General features: G+C 40.1%; 1 long non-coding RNA gene across 1 annotated transcript; it reads right to left on the bottom strand.

Moving 5' to 3' along the window:
* Window positions 1-282: 282 nt before the first annotated feature.
* On the bottom strand, window positions 283-21,328 carry LOC138786967 (uncharacterized). The gene is made up of 5 exons (XR_011362269.1): window positions 21,150-21,328; window positions 18,283-18,432; window positions 17,131-17,175; window positions 10,157-10,222; window positions 283-544 (listed from the first exon to the last, which is right to left on the bottom strand). It is a non-coding gene; the product is annotated as an uncharacterized lncRNA (long non-coding RNA).
* Window positions 21,329-23,062: the final 1,734 nt, after the last annotated feature.

Genomic DNA, 23,062 nt, shown 5'->3' on the forward strand with positions numbered 1-23,062 from the left:
CAAATCTAAAATAACCCCACGATAAAATAGGTGCACCACCCATAGGTCACCATTGTAAAAACAATTGCGGTATACATTTTCTTCTTGTGTCTAGCTATGAGGACAACAGGCTATGCATTCCTACAGCGGGGACAATAAGTATCTGATACACCGCTGATTTAGCAGGTTTTCCCACCTATAAACAATGGAGAGGTGAGTAATTGTTATCACTTCAACTGGGGGAAATAGAATCTATAGAAAATAGAGAAAATCAAATCATAAAATATTTTATTTTGTAGTTATTGCAGGAAATAAGTATGTAAAATTTCATAGTATATTAGTAGAGATTTGAAGTATTTAATATTTGATACAATAGAAAAACAGAACTTAATATTTGGCCCAGGAACCTTTTGTTTGCAGTTACAGTGGTCGGACGTTTCCTGTAGTTCTTGACCAGGTTTGCAGCAGGGATTGTGGAGCAGTCATAGACTGGCTGAGGGGCAATCCATCAGCCGGGACGTGATGTGTCAGCTCTGGAGATCCCCGGGGCCGATCCCACCGCTCACTGCAAGCACAGGGAGAGGTAAGTTATTACTTGCAATAAATTTCCCCCATCCCCCTGCCCCTGCCGGCTGCTGCCTGTTCTGTGAGATCTGGTAAAAGCAGAGAGACATCACTACGTATGCATATATGAGTATGCATAAGCAGGAGGACGCACTCACCGGTGGCAGGTGGCCAGGATGGTGCACTGAGGGGCCGGAAACATCCCCAGTAAACCAAGCTGGTCATTTGCATATTTTCTTTTTAATAAAGGAGAAGTCCGGTGGATTATAAAAGCCAGCAGCCGGCAGCTACTAACTTACCTCTCCTCGTGCCTGCAGTGAGCGGTGGGACCGTCCCCTGGGATCTCCGCAGCTGACACATAACGTCCCAGCTGATGGACTGGCCGTTCAGCCAGTCTATGAATGGGGAGGCACGCGGCTCCAGTCACTGATTGGCTGAGCAGCCAGTCTATCAGCCGGGACGGGACTTTTCTCCATGACGTCATTACAACTTGGGAGAAAATGCCTTCCGGCGGGGTCCTGTGGCTTGTACTGCCACTCACCGCAGACACAAAGAGGTAAGTTCCTACTTGTAATGAATTTTCCCCCTGCCCCTGACGGCTTTTATAATGTGCCAGACTTCTTTTTTACTGGAAAATGGCGCAGAGGAACCAAATAAGCAGCCCACCACCACAGGAACCACCTTCTATCCCGCTACAGGTACCTATCAGCAGATTTGTATGTATGAACCTGCTGTTAGTTTCCATTGTATTTGCATCCTTATATTTTGCCATAAAGAAGACCAGAAGGAAACAGATGACTGAATCGGCTTACGATTTTACATTAGCTTTGGCTGGTTATATCGTCGGTATATATTAAATGCTCGGTCTCCTTAGCCTTTAGTGTGTGAGAAATCCATAAATCCGGCCCACAAATTTAGTGTGACCTTTTTCAAGATATTATACTATGCTCACGCTGTAAAAATTTATATATATACATTAATATTTTATATGTCCCCGTACTAAAATCCAGAAACAGGTGGCTTTCTATGCTTTCTATGCGTTCTTAGCGCACTGTTATGCGTTAAGGTAAAGGTTACACGGGTGACCCCTTTTTTCAATAACTGTCATAGATGAAAAGTTGCAGTGACAAAATTGCGACATATGACAGCATGTGACCGTACGGCAATGAGCGAACCTCGTTTATTTTTAACCTCGTTATTTTCTTCTCCCATAGAAAATAATGGAATGTTGCAGATGACAAATTGCATCAAAGTCACATCTGACTTCACTATTCTATACAGGATGACTTGTTGCGGATACTTCGGGTGACTATTCAAGGGATAAAAGTTACACACAAAGATATTTTTGAAGCAATGCAATTCCCATTGTATCACTGGTCAAAAAGTAAATAGTGGGCTAATTTCTGTTGTATAGTCGGGACCAGAGGATATGCCACATTTAGAGCTTGTTCATCTACACGGGGTCATGGATTAACACAGGGGTAGGGAACCTTGGCTCTCCAGCTGTTGCAAAACTACAACTTTTATCGTAGATGTAATTGTAGATAAAGACAGCGGCACTCACCTCTTCATGCAATATGGTCATTTATTGTGTGCAATCACCGACAAACATGTGGGAGACAAATTGACAGTAGCAGGGGTGTTCCACAGGCGACGGGCCGTTGCCTGTGGAACACCCCTGCTACTGTCAATTTGTCTCCCGTGTGTTTTTCGGTGATTGCACACAATAAACAACCATATTGCATGAAGAGGTGAGTGCCGCTGTCTTTATCTACAAGTACATCTATGAATACAGGCCTAATTGCAGCAGAGTAACGCATTGGTCGGCCGACAATCTGAGTTGGCTAACAAGCTCCGTTACACGTTGTGCCTATAAGTGATACAAGCTGTGCCGGATTCCTATCTCCCTTTTACTGTATACTACAACTTTCATCATGCATGGACAGCCAAAGGTTTAGTTGTCCAGGCATGATGAGAACTGTAGTTTTGCAACAGCTGGAGGGCCGAAGGTTCCCCATCCCTGCATTAACGGAAGCAGTAATGTTTGCCCTTGAGGAGTGTGCCATAAAGGCTTGTGGAGACCTATAGGCCATGCAGGCTCCACTGGGAATTCTGGGAAATGGCATATGCAAAGTAGCTCTATGTAGCTACTTACAATTAGAGGGATAAGAGAGCTACTTTTATTATGCAACATGACAGTACTATACAACCTACTGTTTACTACATTTCACGAACGTATTTCCATTTTCTACTGATAGATTTATTTGCTGCTAGTAAAGGGATTGCTGGCCAGCTAAAAACAATGGGTCTCCCTACAGCCTGTGTCCTCCTATGGTTGGGGCAGTGGAATAGCTTAACCAAATACTATTCTCTTATGGAATCTGTTGTTGTTTTAGCTTGTTGTAAAGTTTGTATTCTCCTAATGCAGTGCACATACTAATATAAGAATGCTTTGTATTGTTATGTGATATATCAGAGTATCATATCAGCAGTTCTCTGTTGGCAAAGACTTCAGAAGAGAAGGATTTAGGGGTAGTGATTTCTGACAGCCTTAGAATGAGTAACCAGTGCAACCAGGCTGTAGGGAAAGCAAATGGTATTCTGGGCTGTATATATATATATATATATATATATATATATATATATATATATATATAAGGGTATGCTGGGCTGTATATATAATGGTATGCTGGGCTGAATATATAATGGTATGCCGGGCTGTATATATATAATGGTATGCTGGGCTGTATATATATATATATATATATATATATATATATATATATATATATATAATGGTATGCTGGGCAGTATAGCTAGAGGTATAACCAGTAGGAATAGGGAGATTGTGATTCCGCTGTATAGAGCTCTAGTGACATCACATCTGGAATACTGTGTCCAGTTCTGGAGACCTCAACTACAAAAATAAATTGATAAAATAGAACGGGTCCAAAGATGAGCTACAAAAATGGTGGAGGATGTGAGGCATAAACCATATCAGGAAAGACTTAAATCTGTATAGTGTGGAGGAAAGAAGATAAAGGAGGGACATGATCGAAACCTTTATACATGTTAAAGGACTAAATAAGTTTTGAAGGGGAACTATCAGCAGGTAAGTCAAATCTAACCTGCTGATAACCCCCTATTGTACACAGGGCGCTGAGGAATAAGGTATGTCCCTTACCGTTCTCCTCTGCGCCGTTCCTGTGCTGTTAGTGTAATCTTCGGTCCGGAGCACCGTTAGGAGCACTGCCCAAACCCAGAGCGTGAGCCTCCCTGCCCACTCTATTGATTATCATTAGAAGGAGGGGGCCGACTTACACTCTGGGGGCGGGGCAGTGTCCCTAACAACGCACCAGACCGAGGATTACACTGCTAACATCACGGGAACGGCGCAGAGGAGGAAGGTAAGAGACAAACCTTTCTCCTTGGCGCCCCCTTCCGCAATGGGTTCGATTTGTCCCTTTTTAAGAGGAAAGTGTTTTTAATAAAAAATTTTAAACAATAGAAAGGCCCAATCTGAGATTAGCTGTGGGAAAATATTACTTTACTGAAAGAGTAGTAGATGCTTGGAACAAACTTCCAGCAGATGTGGTTGGTATATCTACAATAACTGAATGTAAACCTGCCTGAGATAAACATACATCTATCCTAAGATAATAAGAAGGGAAATACTAAAAGGGCCGACTAGATGGACCAGGTGGTCTTTTTCTTCTACGTTTCTATGATTCGCTATGGTGCAACAAAGAACAGCTAGAAATTTTCTACATAATAATAATTCAAATAAGTCCCAGTGATATTCTTCTCCCTGGGTTAGTACATAGCATAGGTATGAGAGCGGTCTCCATACACTCAGCGGTGGAAAAATGCTGCGGACAGTATGACAGACACAGCCAGGCAGACCAAATGTTATTCCTCTGGAGTTTTTTCAGCAAATAAACAGAAGTTATCATCATTTCCCCTATAAATTCTGCTAATAATGCACAGGCAGTTAATATAGTAAGGAAAATATACATTTGCACAGCAAGAGTTACGCTCGGACCCCTCTCTCTCCGGGACGGTTTTTCCCCCCCAGCTGGTATGGGCTGGAAAGGGATCCAATGTGATTTTTCTTTCCAGCAGAACACACACTGAGCTGCACAGGGAATACATAGAGAAGGGAAAGAGAAACACCGAGGAGGAGAAAGAGAGATTTACTGATTGAAGGAAGAAAAGAAAACATAGAAGAGGGAGAACGAGTCGCTTAACCCCTTCCCTGCCAGACGCCAGACCATTGCATCTCATTTCTAAGTCAGTTCTGACACAGTAATATTTATCAGTTCACTGACTGACGGCCCTAATATATCCCCAGGGGAGGGGGCATAGATGGCATTTTTTCCTGTCTTGCCTCCATAAATAAACATGGTGGGCCTCACTATTACACATATATTCTTATCGCATACTTGTATAAATAGGTTTGCTTATTTAGTGAAAAACAATACATCTATTAAGAAGGCTTTCTGAGCGGCAGGGTGATTTGTGGGATTATTAGTAGAAGCATTAAGCTGTCTCCAGATGACTATATCAGCTCCTCGTACATTCTCATTGCCTGCACGTAAATGGTCGCTTACCCTCGGTATTAAAGGGGTACTCTTTTTCTGGTTTCAAAAAGTTATATAGATTTGTAATTTACTTCTATTTAAAAATCTCAAGTCTTCCCATACTTATCAGCTGCTGTATGTCCTGCAGGAAGTGGTGAATTCTTTTCAGTCTGACACAGTGCTCTCTGCTGACACCTCTGTCCAGAGCAGCAGCAAATTCCAATAGAACACCTCTCCTGCTCTGGACAGTTCCTGACATGGACAGAGGTGGCAGCAGAGAGCACTGTGTCAGACTGGAAAGAATCCACCACTTCCTGCAGGACATACAGCAGCTGATAAGTATGGGAAGACTTGAGATTTTTAAACAGAAGTAAGTTACAAATTTATATAACTTTCTGAAACTGTTGATTTGAAAGAAAAAGATTTTTTTCTGTGCCCTTTTAAGGTATCCTTATAAAAAAAGCTTCAATAATATTCACATGCATACGAAATACAGAGTAGCATAGGTTAGAGGGGAATTTCCGTATATAACTAAATGTGCCCATAGACATATTCCTCCATAAAAACTATGGATCTGCAAAAATTACGGATGCTCCTATAGACTCTATGGGTGAATCTGTGCAACAATTATGGCAAGTACTAAAGCTTGTGAGTAATTTTTGCAGATCTGTAAAACACACGGACAGTGTGAACAGCCCAACAGAAATCAACGTCCCTAAATCTGTGTGTAATTGCGGATTTGCAATTACAGAAACAGAACGCGTGAATGTAGCCTTAGGACCCTATTACACCAACAGATAATCGGACAGAATGGAATTGAAAAGAGGAGAAATCTCAGTCTTTCCTTTATGACCCATTCCTGGCTTTGGCTCAAAGAAATCTGTCAGATAATCTGTTGGTGTAGGCCCTTAGAATTTGGGGAGATGTGGACATGGCAACTTTCCTCAAAAAACATAAATAATATGTCACTTCTCCTTATTTATATTATTATTTATATTTATTTATCAGGCAGTGGTAAGAAGTCCATGCACACCTAGCAGTAGTTACTAATAAATTGATCGGAACAAATGATGACTGGGGATTTGTCAGGTTTTCTTTGCTTGTTGTAACCAGTTCTGATACTAGAAAATGTAAAGAAGGGGAAGGAATCGTATTTTTTTTAGGTGTCACTGTTGTTATAACTTTCAAAATCTAAATCAGCAGTAGATGTGATATAAAGCAAGTCTGCAATTTACATATTTTTTTTTTCTAGTTCTCATGCTTTATAACAGGCATGGGGAAACTTTGGCCTCCCAGCTGTTAGCTTCGCTTTGACTGTCCAGGTATGATGGGAATTGTAGTTTAGCAACAGCTTGAGGACTGAAGGTTTCCCATGCCTGCTATATAACAAAGCTATACTTACTTGTATGCAGGGCCAGTCTCCTGAAGGCTGCTTTATAACAAAGCTATACTTACTTGTATCCAGGTCCAGTCTCCTGAAGACTGCTTTATAACAAAGCTATACTTACTTGTATCCAAGTCCAGTTTCCTGAAGGCTGCTTTATAAAGCTATACTTACTTGTATCCAGGTTCAGTCTCCCGAAGGCTGCTTTATAACAAAGCTGTACTAACTTGTATCCAGGTCCAGTCTCCTAAAGGCTGCTTTATAACAAAGCTGTACTAACTTGTATCCAGGTCCAGTCTCCTAAAGGCTGCTTTATAACAAAGCTATACTTACTTGTATCCAGGTCCAGTCTTCTAAAGGCTGCTTTATTAAGCTATACTTACTTGTATCCGGGTCTAGTCTCCTGAAGGCTGCTTTATAACAAAACTTTACTTACTTGTGTCCAGGTCCATTCTCCTTAAGCTTTTTAGACATGTGCTGGTTGAAAAAAAAGACTAAATACATGAAGTCCAGGCCAGTACAGAGAGTTACTGCTCAATGTGTCCATCAATCTAATGACTGCCTTCTCTCTGTGAGCGCTCAGATGACCTGGGAAACACAGGACTTCTTTGACTTTTTGAAAAAAAAAAAAAAAAAGAACACAGAAAGTCTAGTGTTTTCCATGATAACTAAAAAAAAAATAAAAATAAATTATGTAAATTGCAAACTTGCTTTATATCACATCTACTGTTGATTTAGGTTTTGAAAGTTATAACGACAGGAACACTTTAAGAACCAAAATGGATTTTTGCACGGACAATTAGTCCGTCACTGCAGGTGTCTCGTCACGTCTGTTTTTATCAACCAACGTCCTGACAAATGGATCCATGTGCAGCCTGACTGGCACGTTTCTTTTACATCACACATTCCCTTTTATTGATTATCTCATCAGCAATACAAAATAAAACAAAGAGCTATTTGGATTGTTTTGTAATTCAGATAACTGTAAGTTTTGAATGATGATTTTGTAATTGGATTATTTCAGTATGTAAAATATATACAGCTGTATTATTATAATACCTTTAATACATAAAAACTCACTTAAAATGTTACTAAGCAATTATTTCATTTTATTCTAGAATTACAGATTTATTTATTTTTTATATATTCTTCATTTTCCGCTAAATGAGTGTTTGTTGCGCCCATTTTTTTATGGTCTAAGTGGTATTTATGAACCAGTATTTGACGTGTGAATAATTATTAGATGCATTTTTAAAAAAAATAAATTTTAATAAATTTTATTACATTTTAATAATCTGTCTGTTTTGTGTATTTGTTTAAAAACACAAATGAGTCGATTTTATCATCCGTGTTTTGCATAAAACGGGTGAAAAAAATTGACTGCAAAAGCACAGTGTGAACCCAGCCTACGTAGTATCTATGCACCAGTATTTGACGTGCGAATAATTATTTGATGCAGTTTTTTGTTTTTATAATCTGTTTTGTGTATTTGTGTATACGGAAAAATTAAAAATTTCCACCTACTGCTGCAAGCCTATGGGGGACATTTTTCAGGAGTCTAATGTGTGTGACTATTCTAATGGGGATTGGTGTGTATTTTGTTCCGATATCTGGTGACTGATTTATTAACATGTAGCACTGCCCTAGTGAATGTTTTTAAGTAAAAAGTCGCAAATATGAAAAAATTGCGCAGTTGTATTCACCTGGTACTGACCAGATGTAGGCCTGCACCTGTTTGTGCAACTTTTTAAAAAGTTGCAAATGATAAATTGGGCGCTAATCCCGGATTATACGAACTTTTGAGTGAATGCTCAAAACAGGCAGATTTTAAAAAATCGCATCTAAAAAATATTTACCGGTTCATAAATAGAACTTAGACCAAAAATCCAATTATTCACTGAAAAATAGGCGCAAAACCCTCGATAAATTTCCCCCTATGTCTGGTCCAGACCAGGTGAATACATTTCACTTGTTTGTTAGACAAAAAAATACTGTGCCCAATTTTTTGACAAATTCACCAAGCACAAGGAGAAATACAAATGGCTAAAAGAAGTTTAGACTCCGTCCATAAAAAGGGCCATCCTTTTGGCAGTGTGTGAACATAGCCTCATTTCTATTTTATAGCCGTGTTTTTGTTTAACAACCATGTTCACACATTGTCTTTTTTTATATCAAATAACGGACGTTGTTTTTAAAATAAAAAAGAGACATTCAAGGAAAACAAAAGTAACAAAGACAATACACAAAAGTTCACATGGGCCAGTCCTTCTCCGGGTTTTCTCTGACTTTTTATTTTTTCCTTCTCTGACTCCAGTATAGCTTTTATGTACTATTTACAATTTCACCTTAAAGTTCTATAATATCAGATCTGTAAATGATGATGAGGCTAAAAATAAATGATCAGAAATATAATTTTTAATTTTCTAATATTTCTGCATAAAAGAAATCAACTAGCTCTATAGAATTTATTGTTTCTTTTCGTGGCCGTATCAGCAATGTGAATGGTATTAACTGTAGTCCTCACTTCTAGCACCTGTTTGTATGGTGTTGTTGCAATCATTTCTGTACGGCAAAGATATGGAGGGCAACACAACATGGCATTTCTATGAAATATACAAGTAAGGCTGGGCTCAAACTACGTTTTTTTGCAATTTGTTTTTGCAAAAAAACATATGGAAAAACAAATACATTTGTGTGCATCTGTTTTGATCCTTTTTTCCCCCATTGACTTCCATTATAAAAAATAGCATCAAAAAGCATCTTTTTTTTTACGTACACAAAAACATTTTTGTGTACGTTAAAATAAAGGATGCGTTTTGATCCTCCTTTTTGTAATGGAAGTCAATGGAAAAAAAAGATCAAGACAGATGCACACAAATGTATTTGTTCTTCCATCCTTTTTTTTTCAAAAACGGATGAAAAAAAATGGATTGCAAAAACGTAGTATGAACACAGCCTAAGATGCATGATTATTCCTACGGTTCAAAAAATGTCCATATTGTTGTATAGTTTTTATTAATCATTAATCATTAATTACCTATGGTGAAAAACTGATTGAGGCTATGTTCACACAACGTTTTGTTCAGCTCTGTTTAAAATTACGTCTAAAATAACGGACGTCATTTAGCAGCCTGGCCTCCCCAGTGCAATGACTGCTGTGGGCACATTATTCTAGTTTGGGGTTACTAATTGGACTTTGGGTGCGGCTTAATTGAAAAGTCTATTGAATTTAATAGTAAGAATGGTGACAAAAGAAAAACTGTGTGAATAACTAATAAAAAACGTCCGCTGTTTGCAAAAAGATGTCCGAAAATAATGATCATGTTCATTATTTTGACGTCCGCGTAAAAACGTCCGTTATTCAGCACATTGTGTGCATTGGATGTCTGCCTTCCCATTGATTTCAATGCTTTGCCATTGCAGTCAGTTAAATCGCGGCAAAAACGGACATTATTTAAAATTTCAAAAACGGATGCCCTTTCTCTATTTTTGACGTTGTGTGAACATAGACAAATGCTGATTTTTCAGGAACGCATTGATCATTTCTATAACATGGACTGTTGTGCTTTCCTTCTTCATCATCATCATCATTATCATCATCATCATTATCATCACTAACTTAAATTTCCATCCACATTTTATATAGTACCATGGTACAGGCTTCTTCTAAAGTTACGCCAACAATCTCTGCTTTTCATGCGTTTTCTGCAAACCCCTAAGAACAACAAGAACGTAGCAGCTATTAATGGGAACTTTTCTTTCAACTACAGTATAATATACTGAGACCATTAATATAAATCTTCTACTTAGAAATTCCATGAGGTCTATGAGAGTCCTTCCCAAAAGACTTCTCTCAATTAACATATATGGGGCAATTCCATTGACTTTGCATTCTCTGTACTTCTATATCAGGGGCAGGGAACCTTAGCTCTCTAGCGGTTGCAAAACTACAACTCCCATCATGCCTGGACAGCCAAAGCTTTAGCTTTGGCTGTCCAGGCATGATGGGAGTTGTAGTTTTGCAACCGCTGGAGAGCCAGGGTTCCCTACCCCTGTTCTATATGATCATTTTATGCTTTTTATGCATATCTGGCTGCTGTGTTTATTTGACTTACTTTTTTTTTACTTTCAGTTACTTTTTTTGTGTTTATTTCACTTTTTTTTTTTTGCGTCCTTCCGGAAATGATTGTATTGAAATCAATGACTGCCTAATCTCTCTGTTATATAACCTCAGTTATAAGAGATTATCGAGCCATTGGTTAACCCTCTAAAACAGTAAATGTAGTTTAATGCAATTGGATGCTACCCAGTGTGAGCATGCCAACATGTACAAATCACCCTAAAAGGACCTGTGTGTCCATTAAGCATCTTGTGCAGCTGCAGCGCCCCTCCCCCTGAACATGGTGGTCCTATCCCTGGTTATTACAACCCTATCAGCAGGATATGTTGGAAGGCAGCCAGCAAGAAAACATCTGAAACAGGCTCATGGTACCCATCTTTCAATGTCTAAAATGAAGATTGAAATACACTGCTGAAAGGTGGTGTTAATACTTAGTTCTTCCAACTGGAGAGTGACCGTGTTGGGCAAAAGTGGGTGTGAAGAATTGTTAGTGTGGGGATGTCTATTATTGCCGGGGCCACTGGAACAACATGAGCTCCCAGGGGCAGAGTTACATGGATAGTCAGTCACAAGCATCAATGCTGTCAAGACTTCACTCATGGAGGCAATCACGGTATTACAGTTATATGTTAAGCCATACCGGCCATCTGTGCTAAGGGCTCATTTCGGTAGCCATTTTTGACTATCCTGGACAAATTATAAATGTCTTGGTAGAAAGTGAAATGTCGTTACCGGAAACTTAGAGCAGAACAGATATTGTGAAAGTATAATTGATCAAAACATTAATTTACAACGCAAAAGATGCCAATGTATAGGATATTAGTCTTGCTGCACTTAAACGATGAGGCAAGGTGACCTTCTTGAAGTCTTAAAGGGCTTAAAGGGGTTATCCAGCGCTACAAAAACATGGCTACTTTTTCCCTCTCTCTTGTCTCCAGTTCAGGTGCGGTTTGCAATTAAGCTCCATTTACTTCAATGGAACTGAGTTTGAAACCCCACCCAATCTGGAGACAAGAGAAGGGGGAAAAGTGGCCATGTTTTTGTAGCGCTGGATAACCCCTTTAAGGGAAAAAGACATGGAAATTAGCTGTTGAACCATTGGTGCATAGAGAATATTTTATCATCACTATTAGAAATGAGCAAACTTTGAAAAGTTTGGTTCGGCAGGTTTGCAAAACTTTGATGAAAAGTTTGGTTTTGTGTGAACCGAACCTTAAAGGAGAAGTCCGCTGGACTGTCGGAATTGGCCCCTGATCTCCGGCGCTGACACGTCACCACTCGGCTGATGGAGTGGCCGCTGAGCCAGTCAGTGACTGGGACGAGATACTGCTCCAGTCACTGATTGACTGAGTTGCAAGTACATTAGCCGGGACAAGCCTTTTTCCCCAAGTCATGACGTCATCACAATTCGGGGGGAAATACCTTACGGCGGGGGTCCCTAGGCCGGTCATGCTGCTCATCACAGGCACAGAGAGAGTTAAGTTCATGCGTAACCAAATTCTCCCCTGCCCTTGCCGGCTGCCAGATTTTGAAAATCGCCAGACTTCTCCTTTAAAGGATTGAACCCTGATGTCCCCAGCTGATCGCAGGCGCCTTCACTTCCTGCTGAGACCAGAGTGACAGCCTGCTCAGCCAATCACTGGCCACAGTGCTGTCCCATCTCAGCCTTACAATTAGCAGGGGACACCAGAGACTCTTAGGAGGACACTGGGGGAATGTGGACAGGTAAGCATAGGCTCTTTTTTTTCCATGTGTATTAAAATGTGAGGCCACCATCTTTATAAACTTGCTATGAACTTTGCAAAAAGTTTTGTTCTGTAACAAACCAAACTTTTTTTTTTCAAGGTTCGTAGTTTCGTTCTGTAACAAAGCAAACTTTTTGCAAAGTTCATAGTAAATCGCGGTTAGTGAAGTTCGGTTCATTCATCTCTAATCACTATGTAAAGCTACACTTACACAAAATATTTAGAATAATTGAAGTGCATATGCATATATAGTGGCAGTATAGCACTGAACAGGAATTCCTAAGTAATATGTGCTTGAGAAATTTTATTGGGCCAAAGAATCACACAGAAACAAATGAGCAATGTCTACATTTCCGTCCTTTCTGATGTGACCAGAAGAAGACATGATTCCCGTTGTTTTCAAGGCTTTTCTACTACTCTAGAAGGGTTGAGAGTTGAGTCTTGATTGTTTTCCTTATATCATGAAATGACCGAAAAAAGAGTCCAGAGAAGCTCAGACATTGACGGTCTGGATCTGTTTCTATAGGAAATGTTTTGGATGATGCTATTTACCCAAACTGTGATTGACTTTGTGGTCCATCTAATTAACATTACTAATAACACTACTAAAGTACAAGGGAAAAAATGGCAATTGGCCGCACTCAAAGTTGCCAGAAATATCCCTTAAAAAAATCTGTGGGAATAGTCCAGGATGTAAATATAAATAAATTTTCTTGTAAAATAATGCACATGAGTATTTATATTTACATCCTTTACTCTTCCCACTAATTTTTTCAGGATAGTGCTGGCAACTTTGAGTGCAGTCAATTGGCATTTTTTCCTTCTATCCTTCTATGTTATTGCTTTATAGGCCTTATCTTGGGAGAATCCGGCATGTATTGTGGCCGACTCTGCCACACTACATTACGTTCCACTGACTGGAGACACCATACCCAGGGTCACCTGCACCCTGTACCCTGGGTGATACAAATCCCAAGGAGCAAAAAAGATTAGCACTGAATCGGTTCACCTGCTCTACTGCATATACCCTAATGGTATTACACAAGGCGCCGCCTCTTACCTTCTTTTTATTTCCTTTCATTTAGGTTCCTTTTACACAGATTAAATACAGGCAGGAACACTCATTACCGATAATCGATTTGTGTACATGGGCCTGTGATTAGCCAATAAATGAAAAGTCTAAATTGTTGGCTGATCGCATCATTTGTGTAGGCAGAAATAATTGCTAGTCACCTGTTCTACCCGTGTAAACGGTAGCATGCATGCGACTATGACTAGAGATGATTGAACATCGGGAAATGTCAGGTTCGATCGAACGCGGACCTTCTCGAACCTTCAGCATTTGATTCCCGATGCCTTCCCGTTCCGTGGTGAAGGTGAAGACTGCCCAAGTACCGCCTGGAAAACAGGGATACAGTCTATTACCTTTACTGTATCCCTGTTTTCCAGGCGGTACTCGGGCAGTCTCCACCTTCCCCACAAAACGGGAAGGCATCGGGAATCAAATGCTGAAGGTTCGAGTTCAATCGAACCCAACATTTCCCGATGTTCGATCATCTTTAACTATGACCAACAATCTGGCCACATGATTGATTAAGGCCTATACAGGCTCTGCAAACCAGCACCGATCTCGCTTATGGCACAGCATTGACCTGTGTAAAAGAACCCTAAGTGTGGACTAAAGAAAAGAAATATTAGAAAACGTAGTGTGACCACCCTAGCTACCGGCCTCTTGGATGGAACAGAAGTCTCAACCATGATGGATACACAGACTTCAGAGCGTCAATGCAGGACGTGAAGCCGGGCCCCGGTATTGTATCCGCACTTGTGGGTGACACTGATTGGTAATAATGTGAATACAGTTTTGGAAATGTTTGTTTATACATGAGAAACTTTAAAAGAAGAAACCTTTTGGCTACTAAGCTTGTTGTGTCATTTATTCCTTTTACATGTTTTGAGGATACTCGATGCCAAGAACAGCTGTGGCTATACGTGATGCACTGACTATGTCAACTTTGAAAACATGGGGGGAGATTTATCAAACATGGTGTAAAGTGTTACTGGCTCAGTTGCCCCTAGCAACCAATTAGATTCCACTTTTTATTCCTCACAGACTCTTTGGAAAATGAGAGGTGGAATCTGATTAGTTGCTAGGGGCAACTGAGCCAGTTTCACTTTACGCCAGTTTGATAAATCTCCCCCATGGTCTCTTGGTGGGCCTTGAGGACTGGAGTTGGGAAACACTGCATTACAGCAAATAGGCTGGAGGGGGTTCTATTGTCCTGCCCTATAGGACAGTTTTCTAGGCATGCTCTGTGATGTATACAGAGGTCATTGTGTAGGGGGGGGGAAGAAGGCGACTTCTGAGGCTCACCTATTGGGAAAGGCCGGATCCCGTTTTATCTACTTACTGGTGTCACATTTCAATGTAACCCTGTCTGTTATAAGAGAGAGGAGAAGTCAGCCTATTATTTGGGTGCCTTCACACCTACCGGATCCACAGCGGATCTAACTTCTGCGGATTCGAAGCGAGAACGGCTGCGGATCCGGTATCAATTCACCCCTATGATAGCACATATTCGCAGCAGGATTAACATCCCGCTGTGAATATGTGCTTTAACTCCCTGGTGCCCGCAGCCCCGCCGTCGCATCCCCGTCGCATCCCCCCATCCCGGCCACATCCCCCCATCAGCCCACCCCCAGCCCGCATCCCGCCGCCGAGAGCATACAGTACCTGTGCGGCGGCGCGGCTGCAGTGAGGCTGCTGGCTCCGGTCCCGCTCAGATCAGCTGAGCGGGACCGGAGCCGGGAGCCTCACTGCAGGAAGATGCCAAATGCCGCACAGGAGTATACCACCAACCATTGCTATGCAACGGACGGTGTTATACCAAATGTGAACACAGCCTTGGGCTGGGTTTACATTGTGTTTTTGTAATCTGTTTTTTTATTCCCAACCATTTTATGTAAAAAACAGATGCATTTGTGTGCATCCATTTTGATTAGTTTTTCCATTAACTTTTATTATAAAAAAACAGATAAAAAAAGGATCAACATGCATCCCTGTTTTTTTTTGCGTGGTCGACCACATTTTTTGTGTATGCTAAAAATAAACCCTGATGTGTTTTGATTATTTTTTTGATCCGTTTTTCTTTTTTACAATGGAAAAACGGATCAGAACGGATGCTCACAAATGCCTCCGGGTTTTCAACCAATTTTTTTATTTTTTTTAACATAAAACAAATAGAAAAAACAAAACCAAACAAAAAAGAAAAAAGGACGCAGTGTGAACCCAGCCTAAGAGAGACATTTTGTGCGGAATCTTAGGATCTTGATGGCGGGTTGCTCTCTATATTCTTGAGTTATCGTGAAATTTACTGCAGATATTGCATATATAATGTACCAGAGCTGAGAGATTTACTATGTGTTATAAAACGTTAAACCCAAAAAGGATTCGGTTGCACGCATTAAGTAATCAAGGGCGAAAAAAAAAAAAATATATAGTTGAGGAATGAGCATTTCCCATGGATGGAACAAATTGCATAATGGCTCCATGTAGCGATGTATAAACATACAATAATATATTTAGCTTGCTGCGGTTACCTCCGATATATCAACTTGGGTAATTGCGGGTGAAATTCAAGGACAATCTTCTGTGTCGTTAAAAGAATTCTTTGAAGCCTATATATATATATATATATATATATATATATATATATATATAGTCAGTCCCTTTCTTGTGGTGGTGTCTTACATAGAGGACTATGGCCACCTCTGGAATGGAAAATGGTTGTGTGTTTGCCAGGCAGCTCAGTCCCAGCTGTTGCATCCATATTTCTGCCAGGGCCTGTTGCTGTGTATTAATCTGGGTTTAGCACTAGCGGGACGTTAGAAAACAGTTGCTTAGGGGCTGAGTGACATTAAAGCTAAACGTTTCCAAGCGTGGTCAGTTTAAAGCTCATTAGCTTTACTCCGCAGAATCACAGCAGCCTAGCACATTAGGAGCCGGCCGGCTTGGCATGGTAGGAAAATATTTTACCATCTGACAAAGGTGTCAACATAGTTTATTTGCCTAAACTGACAGGGACTCGTATTGCCCAGGGCCGGGAGCTGACTACTGGTCATAGTATCGAGAGGCTAGTTATGTATTCCCTACGTATTATTATTCCGCTGTAGAAGTTAGATCACAGGCTGCGAGATGAAAATAGCAAATATTAGCACGTGGCGTGCCAGGAGAACATCTGGAGCCGAATTACTTTCTGATGAGGTAGGAGACACATCAATAAGTGAACAGAGGAACATGCGTTCAATTAACATTATCCATATGTTCCCATTGACGTTTATTGACTACAAATGTTAATGGAAAGGGTAGGAATGGTATTTAGATAGGATCTGGAATATAAAATATGTTGCTGGGACCATAATACACATGAACAGAGTATATATATATATATATATATATATATATATATATATATATAAATAAGCCATAACATTAAAACCACCTGCCTAATATTATTTGCTGTACATCCACAAAGGTGTGTTCTGACATGTTTCTATCATAATTAGCATTAAAGGGAAACTCTGGCAAAAAAGAAACTTGTATTATGACATCTCTTCTGTGGGATCAGACTAGACAGGCTGGCCTTTATTCCCCACACACATCAATGACCCTGTGACCAATTCACCATCTGTTCTTCCTTGGATCACTTTTAGTAGGTACTAGTTGAAGATCGTGGGAAACCAATCTGTAATACTTACCGACCAGGGCCTCAGCAACGCTCTGATGCTGGCCTTCAGCAGTCTCTAGAAATAGAACACAGATTACATAGATCAATGCAATACATATGTACTGCATTGATCTTTATGAGCAATATGTGCATAGACGTTCCCTACAAATTAGTGTTTTTTTTTTTTTTTTATAAATAAGTTTTTCATAAATAAAAAATACCTTCCACTATTAAATGAAATCCACTTGCAGTTCCATTGTAATCATTAAACACATAGCACATATCATCAGCAAAGTCTAATAAGTCTGTGAATCAGCCCAGAATTGATGCAGCAGGTCATTGGCTACATAGTCAGCTCCAATAGTGGTTCTGATAGATTATTCTATCTGAGTCTGGACCTTCTGGTACTCAGGTAAGTCATTTGGTGCTCTGGTAGGCCACTATCATCTTGCTCATACTGAGCCCTATTCTGGACATCTAGATGTTATAAACAGCTGGGGTCTTCTGTATTTATTGCCTGATTCAATGTTTTTATAGATTATCCTGAGAAATATGCTTTTATTTTATGATTACAAAGGCATTAAAGAAGAAGTCCGGGGCAATAGAAAATATTTATTTTGGGCAGGGGGTGGGGGGAACATAATAAAGAACCTCTACCTACCAGTCCTGGTGCCCTCGCAGCACCGCAATCGCTCTTGGACCCCCTGCTGGTGTTCTTTATCTCTACCCCCACTACATCATGACACGAATGCCCCGCTCAGCCAGTCAGTGACTGGGGCAGGACACTGAGCAGGCTATCTCCCTCCCTTTCCTGTCGGGTCATGACGTACCAAGAAAAGGAGAAAAGGTGACATCTGTTGGGTTCTGGCAGCTTGGTGATGCAGTGCTGCGTGGGCACCGGGACTGGTAAGTATTGGTTCTTTATTATGTTCCCCCCACCCCCTGTCTGCAGTGTAATAATCAGTTTTGTTGGACTTCTCCTTTAGGAGCATCTATCTATCTATCTATCTATCTCCTATGTATCTATCTATCTATTTATCTATCTATCTATCTATCTTTTTTTTTTTTTTTAACAATGCTGCACACCTAAGGGGAAAATTCTTTGTGGCCTAATCCTATAGCGTACCCTTCCACTGCTATTTTCCCATCTGATATATATCTCCTGATGTCCTTCCCTGTTTACCTTTCTAGTTTCCTATATTTCCTTTGGCAGCATCTGCTTCCTCACGGGCGCCCATTTACTGTTCATGTCCGTAGTCATCACATCGGGTCTCAATGTATGTGACCTGGTGCTCAGGTGTCAGGAAACATTGTCCTCAGAGCTATTGTGATCCTCCATAACAATAAAATCATTAATGTACAAAGTACAAAGCATGAGATACAAGTGGAAAATCAAACACGCCTGAAATACTGTGACCTGGAAGGTCTCGTATCTTAATCACTTCCTTACACTTCAAATGTTTTGTAGAAAAAACATGATATCTGTTCAGATTGTTTTGTAAGCTTTAATAGTAGTTACATGTCGGAATCTCTCATGTCAGTCATCCACATATTAATCAATTCACTTTTATTGATTTTAAAGGGGTACTCCAGCAATTTGTATTCTCTTTGATATCAACTGGTGTCAGAAAGTTATACAGATTTGTAATTTACTTCTATTAAAAAATCTCAAGACTTCCAGTACTTATCACCTGCTGTATGTCCTGCAGGAAGTGGTGTATTCTTTCCAGTCTGACACAGTGCTCTCTGCTGCCACCTCTGTCCATGTCAGGAATTGTCCAGAGCAGTAGCAAAATGATACTGTCACCCCCCCCCCCCCTTACTCTCGCTTCATTTTATCAGTGGACAGCACCATCAGTGGACAGCGCCTAGGCCGGGGCTTCACAGCAGTTGGGGAGTTCTTCCCTAGGGAGAATGGTCCTGACTGTCATGAAGCCCCGCCTTGTTGACACTGTCCACTGATAAAATTAAGTGATTTTAGACACAGACAAGTGTTATAGAGGTATATATCAAATGTGTGGCATCTAAGCACATGGAGTAAGGGAGTGGGGTGGGTGATATTATCACTTTAAACGGATTTGATAAATAGACAGCAAAAGCGCAGTGTGGACCTAGCCTTAAAGTCTTCTGATCTGATGTTATTTTAGCTTTAAAGTAAATATATTAGACAATTATATATTATTTAAACTATGGAGGAGATTTATCAAACATGGTGTACGGTGAAACTGGCTCAGTTGCCCCTAGCAACCAATCAGATTCCATCTTTCATTTTCCAAAGAGTCTGTGAGGAATGAAGGGTTGAATCTGATTGGTTGCTAGGGGCAACTCAGTCAGTTTCACTTTACGCCATGTTTAATAAATCCCCCCCTTCGTGCCTAATTTTATGTGAACAATCTGATTTTTCGGTCAACGGGTAAATGATTTTTGGATGCCATTTTTTAATCTGCCTGTTTTGCATATTCACTCAAAATTTCATACAAATCGGGATTTGCGCGCAATTTATAATTTGCATTTTTTAAATAAATAAATAAATTGCACAGGCCTATGTCAGAATCAGGTGAATTTGTTTGCGCATTTTATTTTGCAAATATTCAGAGAATATTCTGAGAATATTTTATTCACAAATTTATGAATATTTTGTTAAATAATTCCTATCCTGGGTAAAAAACAGATGAATACTCTGTAGAACAATCATACTTTTTAGACTTGATAATAAATGTCCCCTGTAGTTTTTATTTCATTTACTTATAATTAGAGATGAACGAACCGGGTTCGGGTTCGAGTCCATCCGAACCCGAACGTTCGGTATTTGATAAGCTGGGGCTGCTGAACTTGGATAAAGCTCTAAGGTTGTCTGGAAAACATGGATACAGCCAATGACTATATCCATGATTTCCACATAGCCTTAGGGCTTTATCCAACTTCAGCAGCCACCGCTAATCAGATGCCGAAGGTTTGGGTTCGGATTCGGATGGACTCCAGCATGCTCCAGGTTCGCTCATCTCTACTTATAATACTTAATAAGCAATATCATTCCATTTTGTAGTTTCTTTACTGCAAAATGATCTTAAAGTGAACCTGACAGGTGATTTCTGCTGCCCTTGGATATGAAAGAGGAAGAGAAGCTGAGCTCCGTGATATATGGGTTTATCTGATTTGAAACAGGATTTCTAAGTAAAATTCCCAGCAGAATTCCTAGGGGAGACAGGACACCGGTTTATAAGAGGGGGTGAGCCGGTATACTCATGTCCATAGTGGTGCCTGGAGCTTCCTAGCATCCCTGATTACATAACCTGTACAATACTCTCGTTTTTTTTTTCTTGCTTGAATAACAAGGTTTGTTATCTCTATCATTTTTTGTGACAATATTTTCTTTTGCTATTTTTACTTACCTAGGACTTCTTGCTGACAATGTTCCTGTATTGCTGCCTGCCCTGCCCCGTGCTTGTTTTCCCATATTGTATAAATTCTGTCAACCTAAATGTCAGACAAGCATGACTGCTCTTCTGCCTATCAATTTTGGTATTATACTAAGAAAACCACTATCTGCACCTGTTGCTGATATATATATATATATATATATATATATATATATATATATATATATATATATATATTTATATATATATATATATTGTAAGGCAGCGGCTGGAAAAGTCTGCAATGGTATATATATCCCGGCCAGGTTCTTGGCATATACATGGAGAGACGCAGGCGCATGTTACCAAGGTATGGAGCCTTGGTGAAATAAGAGCCTTTAGATGGTGTCAGCGATGTTAGGCAGCTGATACGTGTAGTGTTAGATTGACTGTTTAGTCAGTTCCGGGCTGGCTCTTATTGGGAGCAGGCAAAGTGTTGGGTGGGTGCCTGCTCCCCATGTTCCAGGCCGGGACTTGTTGGGTATATCTAAGTCAGCAAGTCAGCTGACTAGGTGTGGCTACTACCCTGGACTAACTGTTTTGGCCCTGGGAGAAGGAAGACTGGAGCAAGCCAGTATCTGCCACACAAGGTTCTGTTTGGTTTACTACAAGGTATAGTAAGGGAACTTACCTGTATAGTAGTAGTAACTATAGTAGTAACTAGTAGTAACTAGGTCTATATGGATGCATTATGTTCAATGAAACATAGTGTAATGTACAAGTATTTCTTAAAATATATCATCTAATCCCCCATGTGCTGTTCCCATTAGTACTGGCAGTTGTTTTTCACTTCACATGCAGCAGGGGGGATTGTGGGAAAGTGTCTGCACTGTTACATGGCAACAGCGCGGTCAGAGTTCAGTTCAATCCCAGTCACATGATCTGTCCCATTAGTACTGGCAGTTGTTTTTCACTTCACATGCAGCAGGGGGGATTGTGGGAAAGTGTCTGCACTGTTGCATGGCAACAGCGGGGTCAGAGTTCAGAGAGGAAACCAGGAAGTAATCAGATGTATAGGGAAGAAAATGGTCCAGTCATGTAAGCTTCTTTACTAAAAACTGCATATTCATTCTCCTTCACATATATGTATGTGGTACACATCTGATTATCACTTTTTTCCTTTGTAAGACAACCCCTTTAAGTAAGTTTAGGTCATAATAGGGGATTTGATGGTATGAATTGTGACTATCTGAATATCAAGATAGTTACCCTGACCATTCCAGTCCCATCCTAGAGGAAGTATAGCAGTGTTCATGGCTTTGAAAGACAGGTGCTACACTATGGGACGGGCCATTGAAGCTGTCTCTCAACATCCTCTTTAAAAGGAAGAATAACCAACTTCAAAAAAATACTATTCCTGACATTTTCACACTAATTACAATAGGAAGGAAATAGGAAAAAAAATCTATACATATTCCCCTTGCTGCCACTTGTATTAAAGGTTGAACTTCAGGAAGTCTAGGGCAGCCAACAACAATATGACAGAAAGTCCAAACGCTGGATATTCCATTATACGTCTGGCCTGGACCCAAAGTCCCCCAATTTTGATCACATCACGTCTGACTCCTATTATAAACTTCATTGCGAGGCGCCAAAGTCACTATGGGCCTTTGTCATCCACATTATCGGACAGACATGCAGAGGAGCCCCTGTCCACAGAGATTAGTCTTGTTGGTTTTGTATTAATGGTACAGTTCTGATAAAACTCTTACGTCTGTGACATCATTGATACCACCCGGCCTTAAACTCCAATAAACATGTCTCCAGAGCTTACACTTCATCCCCCGAAGTGTATTCTCTGCTGGAGACAACAGTTTACAACATGCTTTCTAAACAGCTGCTCCAGTTATATAGAGGAGGCTATAATTCTCTTACATTTCATAGGTAGCTGTCAGCATACAGGGTATACAGTAAAACATGTTGTCATGCACAGCCTTCCAAGATATATCCATCCACTTAAAGAGGTACTCCAGCGATTTATTTTTTTTTCAAATCAACTGGTTTCAGAAAGTTATATAGATTTGTAATTTACTTTTATTAAAAAAAAAAAAAATCTCTAGTCTTCCAGTACTTATCAGCTGCTGTAAGTCATGCAGGAAATGTTGTTTTCTTTCCAGTCTGACACAGTGCTCTCTGCTGCCACCTCTTTCCATGTCAGGAACTGTCAAGATCAGGAGAGGTTTTTTTTTTTTTTATGGGGATTTGCTACTGCTCTGGACAGTTCCTGACATAGGCAGAGCAGCACTGTGTCAGACTGGAAATAAAACATTTCCTGTAGGACATACAGCAGCTGATAAGTACTGGAAGACTTCAGATATTTAAATAGAAGTAAATTAAAAATCGATATAACTTTCTGACACAAGTTGATTTGAAAGAAAAAGATTTTTGCTGGACAACCCCTTTTAATGATTAAAACATATCCAGAAAACTGAGTTTTGTTTTGTCTTTTTTTTTTTTGTTATAACTTTATGGAGTTACAGATGTGGCCTGGATTCTGTGCACCTGCAAGTCTGACATAGTGAGGACATCTTTCAGAATATCTTA

This window comes from Dendropsophus ebraccatus, chromosome 3 (assembly GCF_027789765.1).
Source record: "Dendropsophus ebraccatus isolate aDenEbr1 chromosome 3, aDenEbr1.pat, whole genome shotgun sequence".
Classification (NCBI taxonomy): domain Eukaryota; kingdom Metazoa; phylum Chordata; class Amphibia; order Anura; family Hylidae; genus Dendropsophus; species Dendropsophus ebraccatus.